This window comes from Vicia villosa, unplaced genomic scaffold (genome assembly GCF_029867415.1).
Source record: "Vicia villosa cultivar HV-30 ecotype Madison, WI unplaced genomic scaffold, Vvil1.0 ctg.001280F_1_1, whole genome shotgun sequence".
NCBI classification, from domain to species: domain Eukaryota; kingdom Viridiplantae; phylum Streptophyta; class Magnoliopsida; order Fabales; family Fabaceae; genus Vicia; species Vicia villosa.
In genome coordinates, this window is record NW_026705557.1 from 500320 (window position 1) to 527215 (window position 26896).

The window sequence follows — 26896 nt, forward strand, 5'->3', positions numbered from 1 at the left end:
AAAAAATTGAGTACCTTATTTTATTTTATTACCAACATCTTACAGTACAAAATCTTAAATTTTGAAAGGAAAAAAAATACATTTATTGGGGGCTAATACAACAACCAATTGGAAACTAAGGAATATTTTCACATAAGGTATACCTATCATATATGAAAATTCAATATTCTTGAAAATCATATTTGTCCTTCTGGTTCCACAACTTGCCATGTGGATGACCTAAATGAATTTCTTTCTTTGCTTCCTCAATATCAAGTGATCTTCTAATAGCTTTCTTTTTTATTCCTTTCTACGGTTTCTGTTTAAACATTTCAAACCAAATCATATTATATTACACCTTTCATTTACCTTCCCAATACAATTTTCTCTAACCTCATCATAGTCACCCTTTCCAATCATAATACACTCACTTATCAATTCATGCTCTCTTCTTTTCCCCATGCTTCAAATACACCCACTCATCTTCATTTCTTTACTTCTCTCTCTTGCATAGCATCATTCTTCCTCTTCTACTTCCTTCTACCTCTAATATTTCTTCTTCTTCTTCTTCTTCTTCTTCTTCTTCTTCTTCCTTTATTTCTTATTGAAACCAAATCGAAACAAGAGATAATATGCGACATCGATTTATGATTTCAAAAACAAATCCAGATCTGCTATCAACAATCTCACTATCTCTTATTCTTATTCTTCCTTCTTCTTATATTTTGTGTGTTTTATATTCTTCTTCAAAATGGTTATCGTTGACGATTTTTTGTTTTGTGATTTAGGTTTTGGTTTTCTGTGTTTTAATTTAGGTTTTATATTATTTCCATTGGTATATTTGCTATTAAGTTAAGAGTTAGAGTTTGCTACTGATTTTCATAGTTATAAATGTTTACAGGAATCATGCCAGGATGACACAACGTTTTCCGGCGATAGTGAAGGTGACCATCTAAAGGGGTTTCAGGTCTCTTCCTCAAGGTATGTTCAATATTGTTAAATGTTAAAGATTTAAAGTTTTAGAGTTTATATATTTTGTTAATTACGGATTTTCTTACGGTGTTGATTTTCTGAACTGTGTTGTTTTAGGATGAAGATGATAAATCTGATTATATTTCCGGTGGTGTGCAGTTTCGCGGTGGTGTTTAAAATATATTTCTTAAGTGTTTTGTTTTGTTTTGTTTTCAACATTATGAAACCTTCTTAGATGTAAAATCTTCATTTTAGGGTTTATTTTCTATGAATAATGACACATGATTTTGAAACTCTTGCTGTGACCAACACATCTTTCCTCCAACGAAGAAGACGCCAATACTGCTCATATTTTCGAGGTTCGCTTTTCATTTTTATCATTTTATCCATCTCAGCTTAGATCTATGATACACCGATGATTATGTTGTTGATGATATTTTTTGTTGTTGTTGTTGTAGGTTTCGATAGAACATGGATCTCCTCTTCCCTTTTGATTTCGATTATGATTCTCCTTCTTTCTTTTGCTTCTGTTTCGTTTGTGTGGTGTTATTTGTTGTTGTTACTGTGAGAGTTGTTTCTGTTAACATAATAATTTCAAAATACAGAGTGTTACACCTTGCCTACAAAATATTCGATGAAAGTTCCTAAGCTATATTGATTTATGTTTCTGCTTTCAAGGTACTAAATTTGAAATTATCGAGTGATTTTTCATCAATAAGTTGATTTTCCATAATTACTTTTCTACAAATTTGCTAAAGTAACAATATTTTTATAATTCGCTTTGATGCAGTGACATGCGTATTTGGAAAGTTGTTCGGTGTCGGGTTGTTGATTACATTGAAATCTGAGAGATACATGTTGTGTTAAAGTACTGTAAAGAGGGAGATCTTTTTATGTACATTCAATGCCATAGAAGGGTACCGGAGGCAACTGCAAAGCATTTTATGCTTCAGCTGGGTATGTTTCACCTTTATTTTAAAATATAATTTCTATATGAATTGTTGTGAAAAACGATACCAATAACAAAGTATAATAGGGAATTAGGGAAGAGAATAAGAACACAAGAATTGGTTATAACTGCTATTCTTTCACTTTCTCTTAAAACAAGATTACAAGTTTACAAGAATAACAAATAACCTCTCTCACCCAAATTAGGATTTGCAGCTTAGCAATGATGAGAGACTAGTATGCTATTTATAATAAAACCTAATATACTAACTAATGGGCTTTTTCAGCAAGGCCCATTACACAAGCCAACTTAATAAACAAGCTAACTTAACAAATTAGGGTTTAAACACTAAAACCTAATTTAACATGCTAACAACTCTAGCATCTTCGACATCTGCATGCTAGACCCATCTTCGACTACAGCATGCACACTTCGACACCAACATGTGAACAATCCTTCGACTTCATGCTTAACTCTGTCGAACTGTCGAACCAAGAAGCTACCCTTCGACAATACTAGAGTTCGATCCAATATCTCACAAATCTCCACCTTGGACCTAACTCTACAACGTTAAGGAACAGACTAGCTTTCTTCATGCAGCTTTATCAACTGCATACAGTGGAAAAACTTGCAACTCGGCAATGTCTTGGTGATCATATCAGCAGCATTGTCTTCAGTCGAAACCTTCAGCACTTGGACTTCTCCACGCTCGATTACTCCTCTGACGAAATGCAGCCTCACATCAATGTGCTTAGTTCGCTCATGATAGGCTGAATTCTTTGACAGGTGTATTGCACTTTGACTATCACATTTAACAGTGATACCTCGACCTTGAAGTTTTAGCTCCTTCGCAAAACCTTCAAGCCACAATGCTTCTTTCACAGCTTCAGTTAGGGCAATATACTCCGCTTCAGTGGTTGATAGAGCAACAACCTTCTGAAGTGTTGCTTTCCAACTAATTGCAGTGCCAAACATAGTGAAAACATATCCTGAAATAGATTTTCTGGAATCCATACAACCTGCATAATCAGAGTCGACATATCCTTCTATTACTGCTTTACTATCTTCACCCAAGGCTCCACCATAAATTAGGACTCTCACATGAAAATTGGTATTATGTCTATCATCCTTGGAACAAAATCTTCTTCACTCCATAAATGATGAGAAGTCAATTTTGAAGATCGGTACTTTGTGTTTGGAATCACAATATTTTTTTCCAGATTTGTATGCAGACCGTTTAATCAATTGAATTCCATATTTGAGGACTGATTCTAATACTTAATTTGCATAAAAAACTCCAACTTAAGATAAACCATAATTATAGTTTTTAACTTTATTCTCTATAATGCCATCAACGTGGAAAATGGAATTTCTGTGGTACATCTCTTTAAGATCAATATCTTGGAATTATATATATATATATATATATATATATATATATATATATATATAATAATTACAAAGAAGGGAGATTATACAACAAAAAATGTAAAAAAATGTCATGAAGAACAAAAATTTCTAAATTTTTAGTTTTGATGAACAGTTTCGGCCACTACTGAATAGAAACATACTATATTTTTACAAAATGAATACTTATAGTTATTCGCTATTTAATGACTCAACATTATAAAATCAATAGTTTTCATTCAGGGTGTGTTTGATTTACAAAATATAAAGTGTTGGACATAACAGTATTAGGCAGTACATAACAGTACAAGACAACTTTTTTTATTGTAATCAGTTTGATGATTAATGCACTGAAATTTTTTTTCTCGATTTTATTTAATATGTCTATGCACAAGAGAAGATAATATAATTTTTACTATAATATTATTTATTGATATATAAAATATAATATTTATGAATTAAAATATTAAATAATGAAAAAAATGAAGAAATAATTTTTTAACTGTACTTTGTTTAATATATTTATGCAGCAAACAAAATAATATAAATTTTTATAAAATATTTTTTTATTAAAATAAAAATATTAATATTTATGAATCAAAATATTAAATAACGAGAAGAGAAAAAAAATAATAAATAGAGATTTTTTCTCTATTTTGTTTGATATGTCGATGAACCGAATAAAATAATATCATTTTTATATAATATTTTTATTCATATATAAAATGTTAATATTATATTTATGAATTAAAATATTAAATAATGAGATGGAGAGTAAAAAAGGATATTTTGATTTTTTTTTATAATTTGTGTTTGGGACAAAAAATTGTCCCATCGTTTAGTGGGGGACAAGAATTTATGGTTTTGTCCAATTCCTTGCCATAATTTTTGTCCAATAACATGATTAATTTTTACAGCAAACAGGGTACAAAAAAAGTTGTCCTGCCCAATACCTCATTTTTAGCAAATCAAACGCACTCTCGTACTCATAGCTTTTATCCTTATTTTTTTTTTTACACCTAATTTTTTTCTAACTATTTTCAATAGAATATCAATATTTCACATTTTTTAACAACTTAATATTACTTGATCTACTATTTATGAGTTATATGTCTACAAAATTATGGTGAACATTTACATTTATTTATTAAAAATATATTAATTATTATATATATATATATATATATATATATATATATATATATATATATATATTACTATTTTTTTTTATTTTTCCTTTTTTATAATTAACTTTTATTATTTTTTATTTTATTTAAATTTCAAAATTAAACTGGTGGAAATTCCACAAATAATTAATTTCGGTCTATTAATTTGTCTATATTTAGCAATTAGTTAATGTAATAATATTATTACACAAGGAAATCCACGAAATAATTTGATTATAGGCATTTAATTTGTTTCCATTTTCGTTCTTTTTACTTTTAAATTATAGTTAATTTGCATTTAAGTTAGTCTTTAATTTTTATATTTTATTTTTCTATTTTAAAATATGAAATGTTACATATAATTAAAAATATATTATAAAACATAATATGAAAATGATTCTGTATAAATAATAAAATTTAAAAATTATGTTAATAAAATTTAGCCTTCATGATGCTGTTGATATATTTTTGGAGATTTGGAAAAATAAAATTTGTATACAAAAATAAAATTTGTATACGGGAAAAAATATATTATCGATCTAAATATTTTTTATCAAAAAATGGTATATTGGAACAAATTTATTATTGATATAAATATTTTTATATACGAAAATTTACTATTGATTCAGATATTTTTGTAAATGATACTCAAACAAAAATAATATTTGTATATGGGAAAAAATTTATTATTGATCTAAATATTTTTATATAAAAAATGGTATTTATAATCTAAATATTTTTGATAAAAAAATGGTATACGGGAAAAAATATATATTATTGATCTAAATATTTTTATATACGAAAGTTTACTATTGATTCATATATTTTTGATAATGATACCTAAACAAAAATAGTATTTATACATGGGAATATGAAGTTATTGATCAAAATATTGATTATTAACGGGAAAGGAAGTTAATGATCAAAATATTTTTTTTATTAATTATATATTCAATTATTATTTTTTACAAGTAATCAGATATTTTTTGTTAGCAAATATATATCTGAAACAAATACGCGTTTTGACCGGAATCCGTACGAACGCACGGGTTTGTTATTAGTTGTGTAAGAATGCATGTTTGTTTACTCTTTTGGTAGTCTTACTTAGGGGTGTAAGCGGATCAGAAAAAACCAATTAAACTGACAATCAAACCAAACCAAACCGAAATAAAACCGATTGTTTATGGTTCGGTTCTAAAACCGAACCAAACTAATAAAAACCAATGTGATTTGGTTCGGTTCTCGGTTTTAGTTTTTAGGAACCGTCAAACCGATGAACCGAACCAATGGAAATAATTACGCTCTAAATCCTTTATTCCACCCTTCATTAAGCTCAAATTTTGTACCTTTCCAACCATTCTCCATCTTTGTTTTCACTTTCTTCCTTTAAGCAAAACACGTATTTAGAACTAAACTCCAAAACATATAAATAGTAAAAATCATAAGTCACAACTTTCACAAAACTACTTCTCTAGTTGACTACCTCAAATGTTGCTCTCACTATCGCTACTATGATATGTTATAATATCCTTCTTCGGGTTCAAATTCTCTTCGTTACTTTTCATATTTGTTTTTACCTTTCTGATTTCTTCTTCAACAAAATTCCTTCTAGTCTTGTTACAAAATAGTTTTTTAATGTGTATTTAAGGCGGAAACATGTTAATTGATGTGTGTTTTTTTGTGTTCTATTTGTTAAACTTTAAAATCTATTTCCAACATTCCGATGTCAAGATTCAACTTTTATAGTGAATTTATTTCATTATGCAATGAAACTATGTCATTGTTTCATATATGGATTAAGTGCAACTTGTAAGTTGTTTGAAAAATTAGAGCATGAAATAAATGACATGAAATGTATTATTTTAAAAAATAATAGCATAAAATATACCGAAAAATACAATATTGAAAAATACATTGATGAATATAATATTTCAAAAAAATATTAAAAATCGATCAATGAACCAACTCAAACCGAAGCAAACCGATTAGTTTGGTTCGGTTCCATTTTTGAAAAATGTTAAAAACCGAACCAAGTCAAACCGATGAAGATATTATTGGTTCGGACCTTTTTTTACCAAAAATCAGTCCAAACCAATCCGATTACACCCCTAATCTTATTCGTGCAGGATTAACAAATGTACATTTGTTGTCAATGCACTTCCAACTTTTAGGCAACTTTTTTTTACAATCTGCATCTGATTTACATTCAATTATTGCTGTAATGAAAAAAGAAATTAAAAATATTGTCAAAAAAACAAGATAAAAAATTGTGTTCAAAGTAAAAAGTAATGATCAAATTTGAAAAGGATGGAAAAGCATCTTACCGGAAATGTTTCTTGCAAGAGAAAATACATAAATAAATAAAATCATAAAATGAACAATTTTGAGAGTTTTAGCCATATTTTCTCTTTTTGCATGTTATAAATAGAATATGATATGATTAATTTATAGGTATAAAATTCATGGTAAATTAAAATAAATTACTCTCTTTTAACGCTTGAAAAATTGTGAAAACATCTTTAAATTATTATAATAAAGTAATGTATCTTAAGTAGATTAATGTGTTATGTTTGTCTTTTTTATTTTTTTTATTTTGAACAAATAATGAATTTATATATAAAAAAAAACAGTTGGGTACAAGCTGATCCAGAGGATCCAAACTACAAGCAGACTAAACTAATAATCCCTAAGTTTGTCCTTTTAACACATTAAATAGTATCTTACAAAACTTTCTAATCAATAGAATTTATTCTTTTTAAAATTAAGTGTTCAACCTTTGATCAAAGAGAGATTCATAGTATTTTATTTACTATTAAAAATAGTTAATATGAAAAAGCTATTTGTACGCAAAATTTATCATCAGTTTGACAACATAGTTAAGCACAAGTTGAACATATAAATAATGGATATAAATAAAAACATTTGATCTTAGGGAATGAATATTAAATTTTGTAGTTGTGATTTCATCAACATTATCATTCACATAAAGTCCATTAGTCACATTTGTTGGAAATCCACCAAAATCTATGATGAATTTTTATCAATTTTGATGAACAAGATTGTTATCACCACACGATAACAATGAAAAGAGAAAAGAAATTTAAAGAAGAAAAGTGGTTAGGGTTTCTGCAGAGTAACTCTCTGTCCACAAATAGTGAAAAACTTTATTATTTATTGTAACTGCAAATTATGTGAATACAACCTTTTTGACTTGATTACAAAAGAATGAGGGTTACTCCCTATTTATAGATTTAGGTTAGCTTACTTCCTAAGCAAAAACCCAAAACTATAAAAGCCCAAAATACCTATTTTTGAACTAAATCAAATCTAATCTAATTTAAATCTAAATTAAATCTATCTAGATCTAAAACAAATCTGTGTGTAACAAACTGTTTCCACACTTCTAAACAAAACAAATCTTTTTGACACAAGAAATTACAATTTAACAACCACCTAATTTATTGTGTCTAATCTATATATGTTCATCACAATTCTAAGTCTTCTGAACACTTCGACTTGCACTCCCTTCGTCATGATATCTACAATTTGATTCTTATCTTCCCATCTGCTACCTGCTCTCAAAGATAATGGAACCTCATTTCGATGTGCTTGCTTTGACCATGTGCTATTGGGTTCTTTGTCAAGTTGATTGCTGACATGTTTTCAATCTTCATGGTAATTGCTCCATGATATTTACCTGTCATCTCTTCGACCAAGTTCACCATCCATGTTGCTTGACATGCACAAAGGGAAGCATCTATGTACTCTGCTTTGCATGATGATAATGTCACTACTGGTTCCTTTCTCGAACTCCAAGCAACTGGTGCACCACCTAGCATGAACACATAACCAACTGTGAATTTTCGATCCTCAGCATCACTAAACCAACTCGAATCAGTGTATCCTACTAACTTGCATTTTTTTCCTTTATCAGATTCAGGAAACAGAATGCCATAGTCAAGAGTTCCTTTTAGATACCTTAGTATCCTGTTTGCCGCTGCTAGGTGTGATACCTTTGGCTTTTGCCTGAATCTACTTACCATACCCACACTGTATGCTAAGTCAGGCCTTGTATGACAAAGGTATATTAATGACCCAATAAGTCCTCTATACTAGGTTGGGTCGACATCATATTCATCTACATCTTTCAACAGTTGCAGTCATGGTTCTGCAGGTGTCGAAGTCGAGTTGCATTCTTCCATCTCAAATCTCTTGAAAATTTCACTTGCATATCTTCTTTGATGCATCATCAAGCCTCTACTACTCTTGTAGAATTCAATGCCAAGGAAATATGAAATATCGCCCAGATCTGACATTTTGAATTCCTTGCTGATATCACCTTTGAAGTCTTCGATCTCTTTCTTGCAGCTACCTATTATTAACAAGTCATCGACATAGAGACATAGTATACGCAATTCATTCTTGCTTCTTCTTACATATACTCCATGTTCAGTTGTGCACTTCAAAAATTCCTTATCCCTTAGGAAACCGTTGATCTTTTTATTCCAAGCTCTTGGAACTTATTTCAATCCATACAGGGCTTTATGAAGCCTGTACACCTTTCTCTCTTCGCCATGTTTCACAAACCCAACTGGTTGTGCAACATAGACTTCTTCGTCTAAGGGTCCATTTAAGAATGCACACTTCACGTCCATCTGACATATGAGCCAACTGTTTATTTCTGCTAGACCAACAACCAACTTGATTGTTTCGATCCTTGAAACAAGTGAAAAAACTTCATCGATGTCGATTCCTTCCTTATGAAGAAATCCATTCGCCACGGGCTTTGCTTTATGTCGAGTTATTTCCCCTTTGGGATTTATCTTCACTTTGTATACCCACTTGACATTAATTGCCTTTTTGCCTTGAGGCAATTCTACAAGTGACCAAGTATTGCTGTCTTCGATGGACTTCACTTCTTCATTCATAGCTTTTACCCACTTCAAATCCTTCAATGTCTCAGTTGCATTAACAGGTTTGATATTTGTGTAGAAAGCATAATGTACTAGCTCACCTTCATCATTGACCACATCATCTGATGTAATCACACAATCTTACAACCTTGCAGGCATGTGTCTTGTTCTCTGAGGTCTGCTTGTATATGGTTAATCTCTAACCTCCTCTTGTCGAACTTCTCTTTCGACTAGAGTTTATGGTTCTTCGAGTAAGACTCCCACTGATTTTTTTTGACATTTTCAGTCCAATCCCACTCTTTAAGCTCATCTATGATCATGTTCCTACTAATCACCACTCTCTTATTCACTGGATCGAACAATTTGTAACCTCCAGTCGAATGATATCCTATTAGGATCATCTGACTCGACTTGTCATCAAGTTTTCTTCTCAACTGATCTGGCACATGTCTATGTGCTATAGATCCAAATACTTTCAAATGACTCAAGCTAGGATTCACACCATACCAACATTCTTTTGGAGTAATTCCTTCTAGCTTCTTCTTCGGACACCTTTTTAGAATATATTTTGCGGTCGACACAGCTTCACCCCAAAACTCTTTTGGTAAATGCTTGCCTTTCAACATACTTCTCACCATATTCATGATGGTTCGATTCTCCCTTTCCGCAGTTCCATTCTGCTGTGGAGTGTAGGGTGGCACCACCTCATGCACAGTCCCTTCTTTCTCACATAATATGTCGAAGTCTTTCGACACATATTCTCCACCACCATCAGTTCTCAAAACCTTGAGCTTTCGCCCACTTTGTCTTTCGACCATCGATTTAAACTTGACAAATACCTCAATCACTTCACTTTTCTTCTTGATTAGGTAAGTCCACAGTTTTCGACTGAAATCATCTTTGAATGTAACAAAGTATTTGTTACCTCTATTCAAATCCACCTGGATAGGACCATATACGTCATAGTATATGATTTCGAGAATAGCCTTCGACTTACTTCCTGCATTCTTGCTGAAGCTTTTCTTGTGCTGCTTCGCCTGCACACAATCCTCACATACCTCGTTTGGAATGTTGATTTTTGGCAGTCCTAAAACCATATTCTTTCTTTTCAAGTCTCTGATGTCTTTGAAGTTGAGATGACTTAGTCGATAGTGCCACATCCATTCATCTCTGCTAGTTGCAGTCGAAAGGCACTTGTGCTCCATCACATCGAGTTCGATCTTGAAGGTTCTATTTTGAGACATAAGAGCCTTCAAGATTAACCTTCCACCTGCATCGAAGACTCTCATAATCTTGTCTTCGATCGATACTTTGTAGTTCTTTTCGACTAACTGCCCAATGCTGAGCAAGTTGCTCTTCATGCCTGGTATGTACAATACATTGGAAATTACTGACCTTTTTCCATCTTTCCTCATAATTAGAACGTCTCCAATACCTTCACCTGCTAAAGTATTGTCATTTGGGAATTTCACCATGTTGTTCATTGAGGGCTTTATGTTGACAAACCAATCTTTCCTTCCAGACATGTGTGATGAGCATCCTGAATCCAAGTACCATTGATCCTTGAATTTATCTTCATCTTTTGTTGTGACCATCAACATCATCTCTTATTCTTCTTCTTGTTTTGCAAACTTTGTATAACTTTCTTGATCCTTATTCTTTTCTGGACACTTTGTAGAATAGTGACCATACTTCTGACAATTTAAACACTGAATGTGACTCTTGTCAGGCTTTCAACCACCACCTCTTCCTTTACCTGCAGCACCACCTCTTTGGTTGCTTTGGTATGAGGATTTTCTATGATTCGACCACCTTCCTTCTTGCTGACTTCAACCAATTGAATTGTTGTGGCCACCTCTACCTTTATTTCCATTCCAACTTCCTTTGCCTTTGTTTGCCGACTGAGACTGCAAAGCTACATCACTCTTCGACTTCCTTACTGCTATTTCAGCCACTCGTTGTTCATGAGATTCAAGCGTCCCTTTAAGCTCTTCATATATATATATATATATATATATATATATATATATATATATATATATATATATATATATATATATATATATATATATATATATATATATATATATATATATATATATATATATATATATATATATATATATATATATATATATATATATATATATATATATATATATATAGGGTTAATGAACTTTTTGGTCCCTCTAAATATTGCAGATTTCGTTTTTAGTCCCTCCAAAATTTTCCTTTAAGAAATCGTCCCTTCAAAATTTTTCGTCTAAATTATTGGTCCCTAACGTCAAATTTGCTAGAGATTAGCCACGACTTTAGCCACCGATTAGCTACGAAATTTGATGTTAGGGACCAATAGTTCGGAAGAAAAATTTTGAAGGGACGATTTCTTGAAGGAAAATTTTGGAGGGACTAAAAACGAAATTTGAAATATTTAAAGGGACGAAAAAGTTCATTAACCCATATATATATATATATGATAAATAGTGAGGATTAAAATAAAATGTGATTAGCCTAAGTTGAAGGCTATGACAAAACATCTAAAATTAAAAGAGAAAAAGACAACCGAATTAAAAGATTATTAATTTTGATATGATTTTATTACCAACATTATATAGTCGGAATTAATAAATTCATGAACCATAAAATTTCAAATGAAAAAAATAAATAAAAATACAATTATTTGGTGCTATCAGAATAACCAAACCAATAATTGATAACTAAGGAATATTGTCCTCCTTTTATTCATAGTGTTTGAGTACTCTCTTGAAATTTGTAGTCATACAATCTTTATTGTTTTTCTAACAAATGTGCATTGGTAGTCGATGCACTTCCATATGAAATGTAATACTTTTCGACATTCATGATGTTGAATTTCTTTTTCTTCTCCAAAAACATAGACTATCATATGCAATTTATGGAATTTCTTTCCCTTCTCTAACAACGTGGTCTATCATATGCAATTTCTTGAAATTATTTTTCTTCTCCAAAAACGTGAACTATCATATGGAATTTCTTTCCCTTCTCCAAAAATTTGAACTATCGTAAGAAATTTCATAAATTTCAACCCCTTCTCTAAAAACGTGGACTATCATATGCAATTTCTGAAATTTCTTTCCCTTCTCGAAAAAATTGGACTAACATATGAAATTTCTAGAATTCCTTTCCCTTCTCTATAGACATGGACTATCATATGAAATTTCTGGAATTTCTTTTTCTTCTCCTAAAACATGCACTATCATATGCAATTTATGGAATTTCATTCCCTTCTCTAAAAACGTGGTCTATCATATGCAATTTCTTAAATTTTTTTCCTTCTCTAAAAACATGGACTATCATATGGAATTTTTGGATTTTCTTCCCCTTCTCCAAAAATGTGGACTATCATAAGCAATTTCAGAAATTCCAATCCATTCTCTAAAAGCGTGGACTATTATATGCAATTTCTGGAATTTCTTTCCCTACTACAAAAAGGTGAACTAACATATTAAATTTTTGGAATTTCTTTATGGTCTATCATATGCAATTTCTTGAATTTCTTTTCCTTCTTCAAAAACGTGGATTATCATATGGAATTTCTTGAATTTCTTTCCCTTCTCCAAAAATGTGGATTATCATAAGGAATTTCGAAAATTTCAATCCCATATCTAAAAACGTGGAGTATCATATGCAATTTCTGGAATTTCTTTCCCTTCTCCAAAAGAGTGGACTAACATATGCAATTTCTAGAATTCTTTTCCTTTCTCTATAAATGTGGACTATCATATGAAATTTCTGGAATTTCTGTCTCTACTCCAAAAACATGGACAATCATATCCAATTTATGGAATTTCTTTCCCTTCTCAAAAAACGTGGTCTATCATATGCAATTTCCTAAATTTTTTTCCTTCTCCAAAAACGTGGACTATCATATAGAATTTATGGATTTTCTTCTCCTTCTCCAAAAATGTGGACTATCTTAAGCAATTTCTGAAATTCCAATCCCTTCTCTAAAAACGTGAACAATCATATGCAATTTCTGGAATTTTTTTCCCTACACCAAAAAAGTGGACTAACATATACAATTTCTAGAATTTCTTTCCCTTCTCTATAAACGTTGACTATCATATGAAATATTTGGAATTTCTTTTTCTTCTCAAAAAACATTGACTATCATATGCAACTTATGGAATTTCTTTCCCTTCTCTAAAAACATGGTCTATCATATGCAATTTCTTAAATTTATTTTGCTTCTCCAAAAACATGGACTATCATTTGAAATTTGTGGATTTTCTTCCCCTTCTCCAAAAATGTGGACTATCACTAGCAATTTCTGCAACTCCAATACCTTCTCTAAAAACGTGGACTATTATATGCAATTTCTAAAATTTCTTTTCCCTTCTCTATAGACGTGAATATCGTATGAAATTTATGGAATTTCTTTCTCTTCTACAAAAACATGGACAATCATATCCAATTTATGGAATTTCTTTCCCTTCTCTAAAAATGTGGTCTATCATATGCAATTTCTTGAATTTCTTTTCCTTCTCCAAAAATATGGACTATCATATGGAATTTATGGAATTTCTTTCCCTTTTCCAAAAATATGGATTATCATAAGCAATTATGAAATTTCTACCCCTTTCCTAAAAACATGGACTACCATATGCAGTTTATGGAATTTCTTTCCCTTCTCTAAAAAGGTTGTTTATCATATGCAATTTCTTGAATTTCTTATCCTTCTCCAAAAACATGGACTATCATATAGAATTTTTGAAATTTCGATCCCTTCTTCAATAATGTGGCCTATCATATGGTATTAATTAAGTTTCTATCCCTTCTTTAAAAACGTGAGCTATCATATGCAATTTCGGGAATCTCTTTCCCTTCTCCAAATAAGAGGACTAACATATGCAATTTTTGAAATTCCTCTCCCTTCTCCATAGAAGTGGACTATCGTATGAAATTTCTGGAATTTCTTTTTCTTCTCCAAATATATGGACTATCATATGCAACTTATGGAATTTCTTTCCCTTCTCTAAAAACACGGTCTATCATATACAATTTATTAAATTTCTTTTCCTTCTCCAAAAACATGGAGAATCATATGGAATTTCTGGATTTTCTTCCCCTGCTCCAAAAATGTGGACTATCATAAGCAATTTCTGCAACTCCAACCCCTTCTCTAAAAACGTGGACTATTATATGCAATTTCTTGAATTTCTTTCCCTACTCCAAAAAGGTGGACTAACATATGCAATTTCTAGAATTCCCTTCCCTTCTCTACAGACGTGGACTACCATATAAAATTTCAGGAATTTCTTTTTCTTCTCCAAAAACATGGACTATCATATGGAATTTATGGAATTTCTTTCCCTTTTCTAAAAACATGGTCTATCATATGAAATTTCTTGAATTTCTTTTCCCTCTCAAAAAACGAGGATTATCATATGGAATTCTTGGAATTTCTTTCCCTTCTCCAAAAATGTGGACTATAATAAGGAATTTCGGAAATTTCAATCCCATATCTAAAAACGTGGAGTATTGTATGCAATTTCTGGAATTTCTTTCCCTTCTCCAAAAGAGTGGACTAACATATGCAATTTCTAGAATTATTTTCCCTTCTCTATAAACGTGGACTATCATATGAAATTTCTGGAATTTCTTTCTCTTCTCCAAAAACATGGACAATCATATCCAATTTATGGAATTTCTTTCTAAAAACGTGGTTTATCATATGCAATTTCTTGAATTTCTTTTCCATCTCCAAAAACATGGACTATAATATAGAATTTTTGAAATTTCGAACCCTTTTCCAATAATGTGGCCTATCATATGGAATTATTTAAATTTCTATCCCTTCTTTAAAAACGTAGACTATCATATGCAATTTCTGGAATTTCTTTCCCTTCTCTAAAAAAGTGGACTAACATATGCAATTTTTGGAATTCCTTTCCCTTCTCCATAGACGTGGACTATCGTATGAAATTTCTGGAATTTCTTTTTCTTCTCCAAAAATATGGACTATCATATGTAATTTATGGAATTTCTTTGCCTTCTCTAAAACATGGTCAATCATATGCAATTTCTTGAATATCTTTTCCTTCGCCAAAAACGTGGACTATCATATGGAATTTCTGGAATTTCCTGCCCTTCTTCAAAAATGTGTATTATCGTAAGGAATTTCGGAAATTTCAATCCCTTCTCTAAAAACTTACACTATCATATACAATTTCGGGAATTTCTTTCCCTTCTCCAAAAGAGTCGACTAACATATGCAATTTCTAGAATTCCTTTCCATTCTATATAGACTTGGACTATCATATGAAATTTATGAAATTTCAATTTCTTCTCCAAATACATGGACTATGATATGCAGATTATGGAATTTCTTTCCCTTCTCAAAAAACGTGGTCTGTCATAAGAAATTTCTTAAATTTCTTTTCCTTCTCCAAAGACGTGGACGATCATATGGAATTTCTGGATTTTCTTCCCCTTCTCCAAAAATGTGGACTTTCATAAGCAATTTCTGAAATTCCTATCCTTTCTCTAAAAATGTGGCCTATCATATGCAATTTCTGGAATTTCTTTCCCTATTCCAATAAAGTGGACTAACATATGCAATTTCTAGAATTCCTTTACCTTCTTTATAGACGTGGACTATCATAAGAAATATCTGGAATTTTTATTTCTTCTCCAAAAACATTGACTATCATATGCAACTTATGGAATTTCTTTCCCTTCTCTAAAAACGTGGTCTATCATATGCAATTTCTTGAATCTCTTTTCCTTCTTGAAAAACGTGGTCTATCATATGGAAATTCTGGAATTTCTTTCCCTTCTCCAAAAATGTGGACAATCATAAGCAATTCTGAAATTTCTATCCTTTTTCTAAAAACGTGGACTATCATATGCAATTTCCGGAATTTCTCTCCTTTCTCCAAAAAAGTGGACTAACATATACAATTTCAGGAATTCCTTTCCCTTCTCCATAGACGTGGACTATCATATGGAATTTCTAGAATTTCTTTCTCTACTTCAAAAACATGGACAATCATATCCAATTTATGAAATTTCTTTCCCTTCTCTAAAAACATGGTCTATCATATGCAATTTCCTAAATTTTTTTCCTTTTCCAAAAATGTGGACTATCATATGAAATTTATGGATTTTCTTCTCCTTCTCCAAAAATGTGGACTATCATAAGCAATTTCTGAAATTCCAATCCCTTCTCTAAAAACGTGGACAATCATATGCAATTTTTGGAAATTCTTTCCCTACTCCAAAAAAGTGGACTAACATATGCAATTTCTAGAATTCATTTCCCTTCTCTATAAACGTGGACTATCATATGAAATATTTGGATTTTTTTTTCTTCTCCAAAATCATTGACTATCATATGCAACTAATGAAATTTCTTTCCCTTCTCTAAAAACATGGTCTATGATATGTACTTTCTTAAATTTCTTTTCCATCTCCAAAAATATGGACTATCATATGGAATTTTTCGATTTTGTTCCCCTTCTCCAAAAATATGGACTATCATAAGCAATTTCTGAAACTCCAATCCCTTCTCTAAAAATGTTGACTATTATATGCAATTTCTAGAATTTATTTCCCTACTCCAAAAAGTAGGACTAACATATGCAATTTCTAGAATTCCATTCCCTTCTCTACAGACGAGGACTCACATATAAAATTTCTGGAATTTCTTTTTCTTCTCTAAAAACATGGACTATCATATGGAATTTATGGAATTTCTTTCCCTTTTCTAACAACATGGTCTATCATATGCAATTTCTTGTATTTCTTTTCCCTCTCCAAAAACGTGGATTATCATATGGAATTCCTGGAACTTCTTTCACTTCTCATAAAATATGGACTATTATAAGGAATTTCGGAAATTTCAATCCCATATCTAAAAACGTGGAGTATCGTATGCAATATCTGGAATTTATTTACCTTCTCCAAAAGAATGGACTAACATATGCAATTTCTAGAATTCTTTTCCCTTCTTTATAGACGTGAACTATCATATGAAATTTCTGGAATTTCTTTCTCTTCTCCAAAAACATGGACAATCATATCCAATTTATGGAATTTCTTTCTCTTCTCTAAAAACGTGGTCTATCATATGCAATTTATTGAATTTCTTTTCCTTCTACAGAAACGTGGACAATCATATGGAATTTATGGAATTTCTTTCCCTTCTCCAATAATGTGGACTATCATAAGCAATTCTGAAATTTCTATCCCTTTTCTAAAAACATGGACTATCATATGCAATTTCAGGAATTCCTTTCCTTTCTCCATAGATGTGGACTATCATATGAAATGTGGTTTATCATATGCAATTTCTTGAATTTCTTTTCCTTCTCCAAACACATGGACTATCATATAGAATTTTTGAAATTTCGATCCCTTCTTTAAAAATGTGGCCTATCATGTGGAATTATTTAAATTTCTATCCCTCCTTTAAAAACGTGGACTATTATATGCAATTTTTGGAATTTCCTTCCCTTCTCCAAAAAAGTGGACTAACATATGCAATTTTTGGAATTCCTTTCCCTTCTACATAGACGTGGACTATCATATGAAATTTCTGGAATTTCTTTTTCTTCTCCAAAAATATGGACTATTATATGCAATTTATGGAATATCTTTGCCTTCTCTAAAAACATGGTCAATCATATGCAATTTCTTTAATATCATTTCCTTCTCAAAAAACGTGGACTATCATATGGAATTTCTTGCCCTTCTCCAAAAATGTGGATTATTGTAAGGAATTTCGGAAATTTCAACACCTTCTCTAAAAACGTTGACTATCATATACAATTTCTGGAATTTCTTTCCCTTCTCCAAAAGAGTGGACTAACATATGCAAATTCTAGAATTCCTTTCCCTTCTATATAGAAGTGGACTATCATAGGAAATTTATGAAATTTCTTTTTCTTCTCCAAATACATGGACTATCTTATACAGTTTATGGAATTTCTTTCCCTTCTCTAAAAACGTGGTCTATCATATGCAATTTCTTAAATTTGTTTTCCTTCTCCAAAGACGTGAACTATCATATGGAATTTCTGGATTTTCTTCCTCTTCTCCAAAAATATGGACTTTCATAAGCAATTTCTGAAATTCCAATCCCTTCTCTAAAAATGTGGCCTATCATATGCAATTTAAGGAATTTCTTTCCCTATTTCAATATAGTGGACTAACATATGCAATTTCTAGAATTCCTCTACCTTCTTTATAGACGTGGACTATCATATGAAATATCTGGAATTTCTATTTCTTCTCCAAAACATTGACTATCATATGCATAATATGGACTTTCTTTCCCTTCTCTAAAAACGTGGTCTATCATATGCAATTTCTTGAATTTCTTTTCCTTCTCCAAAAACGTGGACTATCATATGGAATTTCTGGAATTTCTTTCCCTTCTCCAAAAACGTGGACTATCATAAGCAATAATGAAATTTCTATCCCTTCTCTAAAAACTTGGACTATCATATGTAATTTCCGGAATTTCTTTCCCTTCTCCAAAAAAATGGACTAACATATGCAATTTCAGGAATTCCTTTCCCTTCCCCATAGACGTGGACTATCATATGAAATTTCTGGAATTTCTTTTTCTTCTCCAAATACATGGACTCTCATATGCAATTTTTGGAATTTCTTTCCCTTTTCTAAAAAAGTTGCCTATCATATGCAATTTCTTGAATTTATTTTCCTTCTACAAAAACATCGACTATCATATGGAATTTATTAAACTTCTTTCCCTTCTCCAAATATGTGGACTATCATATGGAAGTTTTTAAATTTCTATCCCTTCTTTAAAAACGTGGACTATCAGATGAAATTTCTAGAATTTCTTTCCCTTCTCCAGAAAAGTGGACTAACATATACAATTTTAGGAATTCCTTACCCTTATCCATAGAAGTGGACTATCATATGAAATTTCTGGAATTTCTTTTTCTTCTCCAAAAACATGGACTATCATATGCAATTTATGGAATTTCTTTGCCTTCTCCAAAAACATGGTCTATCATATGCAATTTCCTAAATTTTTTCCTTCTCAAAAAACGTGGACTATCATATGGAATTTCTGGATTTTATTCTCCTTCTCCAAAAATGTGGACTATCATAAGCAATTTATGAAATTCCAATACCTTCTCTAAAAACGTGGACACTCATATGCAATTTCTAGAATTTCTTTCCCTACTCCAAAAAAGTGGACTAACATATGCAATTTCTAGAATTCCTTTCCTTTCTCTATAAACGTGGACTATCATATGAAATATCTGGAGTTTCTTTTTCTTCTCCAAAAATCTTGACTATCATTTGCAACTTATGGAATTTCTTTCCCTTCTCTAAAAACGTGGTCTATCATATGCAATTTCTTAAATTTCTTTTCCTTCTCCAAAAACATGGAATATCATATGGAATTTCTGGATTTTCTTCCCTTCTCCAAAAATGTGGACTATCATAAGCAATTTATGAAATTCCAATCCCTTCTCTAAAAACGTGGACTATTATATGCAATTTACGGAATTTCTTTCCCTATTCCAAAAAGGTGAACTAACATATGCAATTTCTAGAATTCCTTTACCTTCTTTATAAACATGGACTATCATATGAAATATATGGAATTTCTTTTTCTTCTCCAAAAACATTGACTATCATATGCAACTTATAAAATTTCTTTTCCTTCTCTAAAAACGTGGTCTAACATATGCAATTTCTTGAATTTATTTTCCTTCTCCAAAAACGTGGACTATCATATGGAATTTATGGAATTTTTTTTCCCTTCTCCAAAAACGTGGACTATCATAAGCAATTGTGAAATTTCTATCCCTTCTCTAAAAACGTGGACTATCATATGTAATTTCTGGAATTTCTTTCCCTTCTCCAAAAAAGTGGACTGACATATGCAATATCAGAAATTCCTTTCCCTTCCCTATAGACGTGGACTATCATATGAAATTTCTGGAATTTCTTTTTCTTCTCCAAATACATGGACTCTCATATGCAATTTTTGGAATTTCTTTCCCTTTTCTAAAAAAGTTGCCTATCATATGCAATTTCTTGAATTTATTTTCCTTCTACAAAAACATCGACTATCATATGGAATTTATTAAACTTCTTTCCCTTCTCCAAATATGTGGACTATCATATGGAAGTTTTTAAATTTCTATCCCTTCTTTAAAAACGTGGACTATCAGATGAAATTTCTAGAATTTCTTTCCCTTCTCCAGAAAAGTGGACTAACATATACAATTTTAGGAATTCCTTACCCTTATCCATAGAAGTGGACTATCATATGAAATTTCTGGAATTTCTTTTTCTTCTCCAAAAACATGGACTATCATATGCAATTTATGGAATTTCTTTGCCTTCTCCAAAAACATGGTCTATCATATGCAATTTCCTAAATTTTTTCCTTCTCAAAAAACGTGGACTATCATATGGAATTTCTGGATTTTATTCTCCTTCTCCAAAAATGTGGACTATCATAAGCAATTTATGAAATTCCAATACCTTCTCTAAAAACGTGGACACTCATATGCAATTTCTAGAATTTCTTTCCCTACTCCAAAAAAGTGGACTAACATATGCAATTTCTAGAATTCCTTTCCTTTCTCTATAAACGTGGACTATCATATGAAATATCTGGAGTTTCTTTTTCTTCTCCAAAAATCTTGACTATCATTTGCAACTTATGGAATTTCTTTCCCTTCTCTAAAAACGTGGTCTATCATATGCAATTTCTTAAATTTCTTTTCCTTCTCCAAAAACATGGAATATCATATGGAATTTCTGGATTTTCTTCCCTTCTCCAAAAATGTGGACTATCATAAGCAATTTATGAAATTCCAATCCCTTCTCTAAAAACGTGGACTATTATATGCAATTTACGGAATTTCTTTCCCTATTCCAAAAAGGTGAACTAACATATGCAATTTCTAGAATTCCTTTACCTTCTTTATAAACATGGACTATCATATGAAATATATGGAATTTCTTTTTCTTCTCCAAAAACATTGACTATCATATGCAACTTATAAAATTTCTTTTCCTTCTCTAAAAACATGGTCTAACATATGCAATTTCTTGAATTTATTTTCCTTATCCAAAAACGTGGACTATCATATGGAATTTATGGAATTTTTTTTCCCTTCTCCAAAAACGTGGACTATCATAAGCAATTGTGAAATTTCTATCCCTTCTCTAAAAACGTGGACTATCATATGTAATTTCTGGAATTTCTTTCCCTTCTCCAAAAAAGTGGACTGACATATGCAATATCAGAAATTCCTTTCCCTTCCCTATAGACGTGGACTATCATATGAAATTTCTGGAATTTCTTTTTCTTCTCCAAATACATGGACTCTCATATGCAATTTTTGGAATTTCTTTCCCTTTTCTAAAAAGGTTGCCTATCATATGCAATTTCTTGAATTTATTTACCTTCTACAAAAACATGGACTATCATATGGAATTTATTAAATTTCTTTCCCTTCTCCAAATATGTGGACTATCATATGGAAGTTTTTAAATTTCTATCCCTTCTTTAAAAACGTGGACTATCAGATGAAATTTCTAGAATTTCTTTCCCTTCTCCAAAAAAGTGGACTAACATATACAATTTCAGGAATTCCTTACCCTTATCCATAGAAGTGGACTATCATATGAAATTTCTGGAATTTCTTTTTCTTCTCCAAAAACATGGACTATCATATGGAATTTCTTTCCCTTCTCCAAAAAAGTGGACTGACATATGCAACTTCAGAAATTCCTTTCCATTCTCCATAGACGTGGACTATCATATGAAATTTCTTGAATTTCTTTTTCTTCTCCAAATACATGGACTATCATATGCAATTTTTGGAATTTCTTTCCCTTCTCTAAAAAAGTTGCCTATCATATGCAATTTCTTGAATTTATTTTCCTTCTACAAAAACATCGACTATCATATGGAATTTATTACATTTCTTTCCCTTCTCCAAATATGTGGACTATCATATGGAAGTTTTTAAATTTCTATCCCTTCTTTAAAAACATGGACTATTAGATGAAATTTCTAGAATTTCATTCCCTTCTCCAAAAAAGTCGACTAACATTGTAATACCCCGTATTTAATAATATGCTCTAATGCTATTAGCTGACACTGAGGTTTTATTAATTGGTGCATTAGAGATACTTTTGGACATTTAAGTTAGTAGTATTAACTTAAGACTTTTTTTCTTATATTCCTTCCTTTTTGCTTTTCTTCTTCATTCTACAACAAAATGCAAAATTAGAGAGAAGAAGTAGAGAGAAGGAAGAGCAAGAGGAGAAAAGAGGAAAAGCTTGGATCTTCCTCACTTCTCCGCCAAATCGACTCATCTTTGTCATCAACGACTCGTAATCGAGGTGGGTTCTAGTTAGAAACTTATAGCTTTTGAATTATGGATGAAAATCATAAGTTTTGCTTTTGGGGTTTTTATAGAAAAACCTAGGTTTTGAATCAAATCTTGAATGTTCATGATTGAGTGTTGTAAATCACAAGTGTACCATGTGTGTGTTGTTTCTAGGCTTTAGTGTTGTTTGTGTCATACCCTAATTTTTGACCTCCCTGAGATGACATATCTTCAGGATTTTCATCAGGTCAAAGCAAGTACCCAGAGCAGTCACTTCTTCATCTGGCATTTAATCAAGGATGTTCAAAGACAAGAAAACTCAGGCAAAGGATCAATCAATAGAAGGATTGGTCTCTAACACAATCATAGGACTCAAAAGCTTCACTTTTATATTCACCTATGATTGATTAGACACCCAGTCATCTGAGTACAGGTTTACTCAGGTCACCAGACTAGGGTTTTTGAGCCTATCAAGGACTGAAATCAGGGATCACCTTTGGGAAACCCTAAAAAGCTCCAAGACATCTATTAAAGACTTCAATCATCTTCAAGTGATCCATACAATAAGATCCACTGGACATCACACCTCAATTCAAGATCCACAGTCACCAATTTCATCTGGTCGACAATTAGGGTTTTTAACCTAATTCATCTGGATAGTTGACTTTTAATCAGGGCATGGATCCAAAACTCAAGACATGATTCAAGAACCTCTACTACCTCAATATAACCCATTTACATCACTCATTTGAGGAGAAGATCTTAATTCCACACAAAAGTCCAAAATCTCACTTTATCTGGAAAAAGTCAACTGTATGGGATCACCTTTGACTTTTAAGATTTTTGGTCAAACCATGACTTTCAAAGATCAATATCATCAATATATGGATATTAAAGTCATTTGACCAAAGAAATTCAAGAAGAATCATCAAGGAGCAAAAAGTCGGGAATTAGGGTTTTTGAGGGCATTGTGGGAACTCAAAATTTCACCTACACAACTCAAAAAACTTCCAACATGAAAGTTGTAGATCTTGCAAAATAAAACAACATCTTACATATGAACTTTTTTCAAAAGATCAACCATTTAAGAGATTTGGAATTTTCAAGCTTTAGGTTATAAAACTTAGAAATTTTTCTAAGTGTTTTAACCTAGTTTTCATCCAACTTTGAGCTCATTTTTCACAATTTTCCCAAATGATTCTGAAGAAACCCCAAACTAATGATTTGAAGTAGATGTTTAGGGCTTTCCAAATTGTGCTCAACCTTCTTCAAATTAATTTTGAGCAAGGAGTTATGCTTGTCCAAAGTTGGCCTCATAAGTTGAAATTATAGGTCATGTACAAATTGGAACTTTGCAATTTTGTGCAATTAGCTTCACTAAGTGATGCTACACGACCTCTAATACATCTGCAAGCATGCCATACATCAATTTCCATCATTGCATAAGGATTGAAGAAGATTCCCAAAAACAAAGGCATGTGATTATGTAATGAATGCATTTTTGAATTTATGGCAAATGGTGAATCATCAAGGAATCTTGCTCTAAGCCAATTAGAACTCTCCTCTGCATCAGAAATGTTCCCTAAGATCATACAAGATCAATGGTTGGGGAAGCTAGCCCGAAAATGCATCATTGCATTTGGGATATTTTCAAAATTTCTTCATGGCTAAGAAACCAAACTCACTTCACTAAGCAAGCTTGCTATGTTCAACTGCTCTGAACCATTTGCCTATAAATAGAGGGGTCTTTCTCATTCAAAAAACACACCAAAGCAACAGAATTCTTGCTTTCTCTCTTCTTTCTTCATACTTAAGCTTTTCAAAGGTTCTTTGGCAAGAAGACTCGGATTCTTCAAACCAGAGCTCTTCCTTTGGAATTAAGTATTCAAACACCTTAGGGGAGTCATTTAGAGGTGATCCAAACCTCTGAAACACTTCTGTACGTGAGGAATCATCATCTTCACCTCTCACTTGGAGCTGTTGCAGTTGGGGTCGAGCAAGAGGTTCTGGGCACTTTCAGTCCAAGTTAAGCATCTCAACACCTTCCAGGAGGATCACTGAAGCTATCTGGATCGTTGCAACAACTCTGCAACACACTTTGATCAGAGCCAAATCTTCATTTTTCAGGTAAGTTTCAAAAGCTTCAAACTCTATGATTCACGCATGATAAATTTAAAATGAAGTTACGAGTTGGTTTCTGCACCTTCATAGATCATTAGCCCTCAACCAATTGCATCAAATCATGCATATATAGTATTTCATGTTTAATTTCAGTTTTAGGGTTCTTAGTGTTCATGCTTGCGAATTTTATGTTACACTTAGAATAAATGAAATTAAAGGATACCATCATGATCCTCGTCCAAAAACGAGCAAAATCCATCTTTACATCTTTGAATTTAGTTGAGAATTGAGGGAGATAGGATTTCCAGAAATTGAAATCGTGAGGTTGAAGATGAAGTTGCTTTGCGCGCGTTTTTTTTGAATTCCCAGAAGCAAGTTTAAAATATAATCAATTGGAAGCGTGTTTTGAACGACTAAAACGTTCAGCTCACTTGGTTACAAGCGCCTCTCACTTTCTCATGCCTTAGGTCTGGGGTTCGATCCCCCCCTCAGACCTTTTGTTTTTATTTTTCACTTTAACGCGCGTGTTTTATATATAACCAATTGGAATCCCTCTTTAGTCACACTGAGCGTGTAGCTCAGTTGGCTTTGTTTTGTGTGGTGACCATGGGAGCGTGGGTTCAAGCCTTGGTAGTGACAAAACAATATTTTTTATCACTTTTTCCATTTGATTTCTTTACAACTTTAAACAATTATTTAACCTATCAAATTAATTCATTTTAATTTCATTTTTTACACACTTGTCATTTAATATATCTATTTTGTGAATAATCAAAAAAATCATAAAAATATTATTTATTTCATATATTCTTATTAGGTTTAAAATAGTATGTTTTAAGTGTTTTCTTAAATACTTTGAAAATATATATTTTCATTTTGTTTTAACCTAATTACTTTGTGAATAATTTTATGATAAAACCCTAATTATTTAGGTCTTAATTAGGTATAGATTTCATCTTTGCCTTAATTAAGTTGACTTTTGTCAATGTTCAAAACTGTTTTCAGTCTCCAATTAAACGGATGATTAAGGTTTTCAAACAACAAAACCTTATATCATTTCAATCATTTTCAACTGTTTCTCATAAACAGTAAATCATTTTTAAGTGGGCCTCTAATAGAGTGTAAGTCCCAACACCTTTTTCTTTTCATAGTTTGTTTTTCAAAACTGTATTTACAAAATCTTCTTTCTGTTTTCAAAATATTCTTCTGGTATTTGAAGGGCATTATTCCCGGTGAAACTCTTCAGATACCTATGTGACCTATGTCCATCTTCACTTCTTCTGTTTTCAAAAGAAACATTAACTGTTTATCATATATATATTCAACTATTATCCATCAATTACTGGTAAGGCTTTGTACATACTTCTTCAAAGGCCTCCACTCCATCCAAGTTAGGCTTTACAAGCTTTCAATTTACAGTCTTTATTTAAATTATTGTCAAATATAGAACTGTTTATATATATATTAGAACTACGTTTGAGTGTAAACCCTAGGACAGTTAAACTATATATATATTATAGGAATACGACCTAGGATTGAGAATGTCTTCCCGATGAAGGCTCTTTCCTAATTAGAGTTTTGTAGTTCAAACCCCCAAGATGAATTATTCCCGGTGAAACATCTTGGCAAAAACCTTAGAATCCAAAAAAATAGGACACATCCACCCAAAGAGGAATTATTCCCAGTGAAACCTCTTACCCATTTGCTTAGAGCCAAAATAAGTTCAAAACCACATAGCTTTCTCTTGTGCTATAACAAGGACCCTCGATGACCCTCGATTAGCCTCCTCTTGGGCTTTGTACAAGGACCCACAGGCTTCTTAAAAGCATTTCCAGCTTCCTCTTGAGCTTGTATACAAGGACCCATCAGGTTTCTTATAAACATAGGAACAGGTCTTTAGTCACCATTTAACATACCCTGGTGAGTTTCTTCCAATTTAAGCCAGACTTTAAACAAGCTAAGTTTGTCTCAATTTTACATTGAGTACACCTTTTGGAATGAGAGGCATGG

General features: G+C 31.6%; 1 long non-coding RNA gene across 2 annotated transcripts; it reads left to right on the top strand.

Annotated features, from left to right (window-relative positions):
- Positions 1-230: 230 nt before the first annotated feature.
- On the top strand, positions 231-25671 carry LOC131634308 (uncharacterized). 2 transcript variants are annotated; one of them, XR_009293519.1, is made up of 5 exons: positions 231-960; positions 1069-1310; positions 1410-1629; positions 1742-1908; positions 22667-25671. It is a non-coding gene; the product is annotated as an uncharacterized LOC131634308 (long non-coding RNA). The 2 variants fall into 2 exon arrangements; XR_009293518.1 differs by lacking the exon at positions 22667-25671 and having other exon boundaries at positions 239-960; positions 1742-11369.
- The last annotated feature ends 1225 nt before the right edge of the window (positions 25672-26896 follow it).